General features: G+C 36.0%; 1 protein-coding gene across 2 annotated transcripts in view; it reads left to right on the top strand.

The window, feature by feature from the left end:
• ZNF407 (zinc finger protein 407) overlaps positions 1-7,500 on the top strand; it is a 333,572-nt gene that overhangs the window by 47,775 nt on the left and 278,297 nt on the right. The window lies entirely within an intron of this gene.

The following is a 7,500-nucleotide window of genomic DNA, read 5'->3' as shown; positions in this document are numbered from 1 at the left end:
AGAATAATGTAGTTGTTTTTAAAATGCCAGTAAAACTGCAGAATTCTTTGGCAGTATTTTGGTTTCATCAAAAAACATGGTACAATTGACTTGTGTAGCACCACGCTTTCACCCTCCAAATTTATGATGGTTGGTAAAAGGTAAATGCAATTTTAAATGTTGTTGCTGTCTATACACAGTTATTTTCTTCAGCAGGTTTTGAAAATTTGTGAGAAATGGTCAATTGTTTGACATTCAATGTTGTTTGTTCAGCAGCCTTTTGTATTTCAGGCATATCTTTTAATATTGAACCTTAACAAGAGGGGCACTGCTTTTCACATAGTGCTATACAGACTGGATGGACTGTCATATCATTTATTGATTCCATAACCAGTTATCTCGCTGAGATGTCTTTTATAAAAACTGCTGATAGTGATTTGGGAGAATGAAGGGAAAAAATAAAAGGAAAAGCTGTTCTACCTACTAGTATAGTATTCAAAATGCTATAGGGAAATGTTCATGTCTCTGCAGAGCTGCAGTTATTTATCATTGCTGTATCTTAAACTTATGCCTTGCATTGACCTGATTCAGGAATTTTGTTTTGTGCTTTTGACAGGATTTTTTCTTTTTCTTTTATTTTTTTTTTAACAATTCATCAAATAGTAGTATATATTACACGAAATTCTGAATTCATATCACCAGATTCAGAATAGTTTTATCAACATACTATGAATCCAGCAATAAATGCATTTTATTTTACTATAACTGCTAAAACCCGCAGCTCTTGATGTACCGATTATTTTGGAAGAGGTGTAAGAGGGGTTGTACTGAGCAGTAACTGAGTACACTTCCCTAATAGTGTGGTGTGCAGGGCTGGGTTTTTCTGTTTTTTTTTTTTTTTTTCCCTTTTTTTTTTCCTTTTTTCTCAGCTTCTGATGATGATACACAGTTGGTTTATGCTTTGAACCATGTGTATGTTTATTCTTTTTGAGAATTAATAGTGATGGTTAAAGGTGTCACTGCCCCATCTGCTCACTACCAGTTCTACCTGGTGGGATAGTTCTTAGGAATTTATCCCTGTTTGCTGCAGAAAAAATAGTTTTGTCAAAGTGAACCCATCAATGCAAAGAGTTGAATGTGTCTGAATTTACTGAGTATAAGTTTTATTGTTTATAACCTAACTAATTTATTTCATCAATGACCTTTCAGAAGTGACTTGCCAAGATGTTGTTTCCCATTTAAAATTGTTTAGTTGCATTTCACTTTATTAGACAGTGATTTGTGGGGTTTTTGTTTTGTTTTGTTTTGTTTTTGCCTTTTTGAAAATTATTGAATGCTGCTGATCTTCTCAGGTTGCAAAGCTTAAATAATGGATTTTTTTGAGAAGAACATTTGATTTTTGAACCTGGCTTTGCTAGTCTCTGAATAAATACAGTGAAGCAGATCTTCAAATATATTTGTGAAATTTCAGGCACAGTTGAGGAGATCTTACCATCCTTCTGACTACAGAGATCTACTGACTTGTTCTATGTAATAATTTTTGCTTTACATTGTGCTGGCCTCCTCTGAGCCATAGAGGCTGAGTTGTATAAGGGTTAATAATGGATAAAGATTTTCTAGTCATTCTCCCATTTTGTAGGGCATGCTCTGTACATGTGATTGTGTGTGTGTGTACATTCTGTGTTGTTCTTTGAATGGTGTCAGTATCCTCCACTTCTCTTCCCAGCTGTTTTTGACCCCTTCTTCAGGAAACAGTTCCAGAAGCACCACATAAGGTTAAAAATATAGACCATTATGCTTCCAATCTTCTTAGATTACCCTTCTATATTGATTAAAAATTGTATCTTATTTTGATGGGCTAGTTATACTCAAGGCAGGCATTAAATCTTAAGAAATCTCTCATGTCTGTTCTAGGACCCAAATGCAACAGAAAATGTATTTCTTCTGTATTTGTGCATAATATGGACTGAGTGCCTTAGGACACTTGAATTGCCTGGGAGAGACTGATGTTGCTTTTATAGGGCCAAAATGCCTAGAGGACAGAGGGCAATGTATTCTGATGGTGTAGCCTGTGAGTCTCCTCATAATGACAATTAAATTGGCCAAAAACTGCATTAAGAGTGGGACAGCAGGATCTTGTTGTGGCTGGTTTCCCCTTTCCACACTTAGCAATTTTATCAGCATCTTTACATCTGATAACATACCTGGGTGCCTTCAGCTTGGCCGGGAATTACCATCCTTGGGCCCTGCACTACTCATAGTGAACACACTCTAAGTAGTGACAGGAACAGACTGTGAGCAGTGATGTTATTGAAGGCATGGTCTTGGCCCTGGGAGGTGCAATGACCCATCACCATGATGCTTGTTGATGAAAGTACCTCTGGAAAAAGTGGACATGCTTTCCCACTCAGTCCCTTCCTCTGAGCCCAAGTGGAGACCTTGCTCAGTCTTCTAAGAATTACCTCTAACAGTTGCTATAATCTCTTTCTGCAGGTTGTTTTCCCTCCATAATGGGTTTGGATTTTACTACAGGTCCCTCCTATCCCTTCAACATGCATTCCTTTCCTGATAGGATTTGAGACGTCTTAGAAGATGTACTTAAAAGCTGAACATAGGTTGAATTAATTCCTCTAGGAATATTAATCCTTATCTCATAAGAGTTAGATGTAACCAGAGTTCCTTTACTCAGAATATTGCCTTAAGTATTGGGATAAGCTCTTGTGTTTCAAAACAGCAGCAGACTTCGGCATGGGTTGATCTTTTATCTTTTTTTGTTTTTAAAATAAAGCTAAGCTATTAGTACTATTTTACATGTTGATGGTGATTAATGAAACACACTGTCCTATAATAATAATGTGCTGAAGATATTTAATTTTCTCTAAAATTAATATTCAATAAGTACTACTTTGTTTCACCCGAAATGTTTGCTATTAAATGCTTTTGAAAATGCAACTCGGTGATTATAAGGTAAAATTTCACCACTTGCAGTAAACAATCTATGCATTTCTATTGTAAGAAATATTGCATTTTTTTTTTCAAAATGTGCTTGCCAAATGAGTGAGTGTATTTTTGACATTGTTTAGCCTGCACTGGCTTGGAGAGGTATTCCTTTTCCAGTATTAGTAGCATCTAACACCGTTCATTTTTCTGGCATGTACTAGAGCAGTCGGAGCAAACTGAATTCGTAGGGAAGAACATTGTCTTAAACATTTGCTTTATCTGTTCATTCCAGTAGATGGCTACAGTTCACTACCAAATTGTGGCTATAATAGATTTTTTACAGTAAGTAAATCAGAAGATGAAGGTTGAATTACTATAAATGAGTTGACCTGTACATTTTTTTATTTCATGTGCTTAGTCATGCACTAGTCACTATTTTTCTATGTACACCTTTTTCAAACTGCAGCAAAATGTTATATTTTTCTTCCTGTTGGTTGAGGTTTTATGTTATAAGTGACTCCCACATTTCTTGCAGTTTTCTGGTATTTCTAATTGTGCCTGATTGGAAGAATGCTTATACTATCCAAACGCTGAGGAAACTCAATTGCTGAGAAGCTGCATGTTACTTTTATAAAAGTGGATATTTCCAGAGTCTCAGTGTTATTTTTTTGTTCCTGGGTTTAGGCATTTTAAATGGAAACTGGACATTTAGCACATGCTTTTGCCAAGTTGACTTTAGCTTTCATAGAAGCAGATATTTTCTAGTAAGCCTTTTCAGTCCTAAGCATGAAGCAGTGACTAACACATACAAAAGTATGTTTACCTTTGCATTTCAGTCTGTGTTGTACATTGCAGTGTTTCATTGCTCTCAGTTCCCATCCAGGTCTTTCTTTTTTTAAACCTAATTTGCATACAACTAAGTTGATACAAAGGAATTTCTTTTAAGCCCCTGGAAAAGCAGCTTGCTTCTGAAAAGGTACTCATTAGCAGTTCGCAGAGTGGAATTCTTTCAAAGGTACATTACTCATTTGTACTGTATGAAGTAGTTCACAGTGCAACATTAAAATATTAGGTATGCCTTTTGACTTTCTCAGATCGAGTGATTCTGAATTTGTCATGTAAACTAGTGAATATTTTGCTTTAATTTTCAGTGAGAAGGAAGTGTTGAAACTGACTTTAATTTGTAATCACATTTGCTGGTAAATGCTACTACCATATCGCTTTAATTTTATCCTAATCCTTTCATTTTTGCCTTACAACAGCTACAAGCTGAGCACAGCAATTTAAGGTGCAGGTTTTTGTTATTTTACAAATGAAAGGGCCATTTTTTGCATTAACTGCTATGCTGTGCTATTGCAATTTTAGGTCCCTTTGCAATCAACTGCCAATTTATATAGCTGGCTACAACTGCCTAATCTATTATTAATAAGCAGTGCTACTGAGCTCTACAAATGATAAAAATGGTACCAGTTTTATACAGGAATTTCATTTTCATATCTAAACTACATACAATAACTTTATTCTCTACCATGAAGATAAATGTCTTAATTATTTATAAATTCTTTATATTTTATGGTATCGATTTAGGGATTCATTCATTATCCTTGAAATATATTGAGAGGCCTTAGCTGTAACTAAAATATTTTTCATTTACCCATTTACTTACAACGTTGTAGTCTTAAAGGCCAAAATTTAATGTGTTTACAAAATAGTTTTACAGTCTAATACTGGCTTGAATATTCTAGAAAATAAATGGATGCTGTGTTATTCTTAAGTTCTAAAATTGAGTATTTTGGATTATGTGTTAAATCTCAGCTTTCTTCTATGTTTAGATTTTTATTGTAGCCACATGATTCATTAAACGAGTTTGTCCTCTGAGAGGAAAATGCATTTGACCCCTTCTTGAGAGCATATACAAGAAGTTCATCAAGAATCACAGATTTTAATAAGGTAAACAGTGTTAGTTCTGTCCCCTCTGGTGTTTGTGGAACTGGGACATGTCCAGCACTCGATCCTTACGCTGTGGAAATGCACTGGCTGCCCCAGAGAGCACCTGGCTGTGTTTAGGACATCTCAGTCATGAGAAGGATTGTACCTGGAGGGCAATTATGGTCAGGACAAGGGATGCACAATAATAAGTCCCTGGAGCACTTTAATGGGCTGTAGGAAGGAAAGAAAGTGGGGGGGGGGAGGTGGAGAAAGGAGAAAAATTACTAAAGTATCAATTGTGTTTCTAAGAATGGACTGTGAGATACTAAACAGTGTTTGCTAGAATGTATTTCTGGTCATGCAAACTTTTGTCTAATCACATACCTGAATTTCTTGGAAACCTCTTCAAAATTTGTTTACCTAATTATTTAGGAAGAATGGAGGGATTTATTAAGTGTATTATTTTTGTGTAATATGCTTCCTAGATTAAGCATTTCCACAAAAGATTCACTGATCACAGTGAAGTGGACATTATTTTTTCCCCCTCCTTTCTGGAATTTAATTTCGTCTGAATTGTTGTGTCTTTTCCTTAGGATTTAGATGATTTACTCACACGCGAACACGCACGGACAGACACACGCGTGTGCACAGATGTGAAAAGTTTAGGTTAAATGGGCGAACGCCGAGACACGGAGCACCGGGACTCAGCAGTGCTTCCCTACTGCCTCGGGAGCGCGGGGCGCCGGGCACGGGGCTGTCACACGCCGGGATGGATGCCGGGCTGGCGCCTGCTGCTCCCGGCGCTGCCTCTCGCCTCCCAAACCCCGCGCGGCCGCGGGGCCGGGGCCGCTGCCCCTCCGCGCTCAGCCGCTAGGGAGAGTCGGAGGGAGAGGCTCCGATTAATTTTTCCACTTTGCCTGTGAAAAAGCTGGTTTAACTTCACCCCCAGCTGCAGCACTTGTGGGTTGTAAATAGACTCAAACATTACAAAGGTGTTTGTCTCTATGATCTTTAGAAGGATTTAATGATAAGATGTGGAACCCTTTTATAAGCAGACATGAATTATTTTTGCTCAGATTTTGTGTTTACTCATAACACTGCTGACACATTTAGTTAATAATCAACTTACTTGTATAATTTGTACAGTAAGTGCCGCATACCTGTCTGCTAAACAGGTAAACATTTTTAATCTGATAGGGGCTGAAAAACAGCAGCTTGTCTTTATCTAATTATTTTCTTTAAGGTTGGTCAGCAAATGTCATGTATTTCACCAACATTGTGCTTGCTTGGAAAGAGATGAGATATTTATATTACAGTGGCTCAAGAATCACAGTAAAAGTGCAACTGCCTTTAAAATGCATTTTGGTAGTTTAGTGAGTTGATTCAGTATTAAATACCAACAAATCTCTTTAAAGAATGACACAAACAAAATTATATCCATTTCCTTTTATTTACTGATCAGAGGAGCTTATATTTAAATGACAGAAGTAGTAGATATAACAAGCTTGTGAATTCTTTCCTTCCACCTGGGGAATTAAAAAAAAATCGTAACAAGAATACTAGGGTGGCTGACATCAGGTCTACATTATATGTTTGCTTGCCTGGGGTGCTCTCATAAAAATAAAGCAGAGCTTTATACAGTTATAGTGTGCACTAAATTTGTGTTCAACATCCATAAATAAAATATTAAACTCTTTCTGAAGAAAAACTATTGTTTTGAGATATTTCAGGCCAAAAAATATGTCACTATTGTGGAGAGTAGAGGGTTTCCACTTTGGTTTTGCTTTCACTTTTTAACGATCATCATAGTTGCTACATACCTTTGTTATTGCTTTTGCCTCTCTGGCAGGGTGGAATATACAAAGGAGGTTCTTTCTGTAAATCATATTTAAAAAAAATTCAGAGAGCAAACCAGCCATTTATGCTGCAGTATGTTTTGGTTCTGAATAAGCAAACTGTATGCCTAATGATTTCATAAGAATTTAATATTGTGTGTTTTACAGATGGAAAAATGTTGATAAATTTAGGTTAATTTCTACTCTATTTATGGAACTACTTATGCATTTTTTAAAAGAAACAGAGTCTTCTTAAATTATATATAACTTGAAAAAGGGTCTGTTGTTTATTTTATTTTAAATATTAGATTGTCCCTGAACAAGGCAGAAAGAGTATTATGTAGAACACTACTTATGGAAACAGCAAACTAGTAAATTTATGCTGCACTAAAAGAAAATGTTACATTATTCTGATAATATTTGACTTTTGCACAATATTTAAATGAACATTAGTATAAATAGGAATGCTTAACTAAAACACAAGTTCATCGTGTAGGCTAATGCATTACTCTTGTATATTTGTACATGAGTGAACAATTATTCTAAAAAGTTTATACGTGTGTTCCAGTGACCAAAGTTGTATTAAAACAAACTGTTCCGATAGTGGTGACAGAAGACATGGTTGATGGTTGTGTTTGAGAAGTAAATGGGCAAAATATTCGTGGATCTTTTAATGATTACAGTTCTTGATAGCTTTCATAAGAGTGCACATAATTTGTGACAACTCTAATAAAAAAATGTGGCAGAAAAACTTTCTGAGTTAGCGGCAAAGTAAATGGGGCAGGTTTTGCATTTTGAACAGAAATCTTATGAACTG

The sequence above is a fragment of the Taeniopygia guttata genome, chromosome 2 (assembly GCF_048771995.1).
Source record: "Taeniopygia guttata chromosome 2, bTaeGut7.mat, whole genome shotgun sequence".
Lineage (NCBI taxonomy): Eukaryota > Metazoa > Chordata > Aves > Passeriformes > Estrildidae > Taeniopygia > Taeniopygia guttata.
Note: the sequence above shows the minus strand (reverse complement) of the source record. Positions and strands in the feature narration are given on the sequence as shown.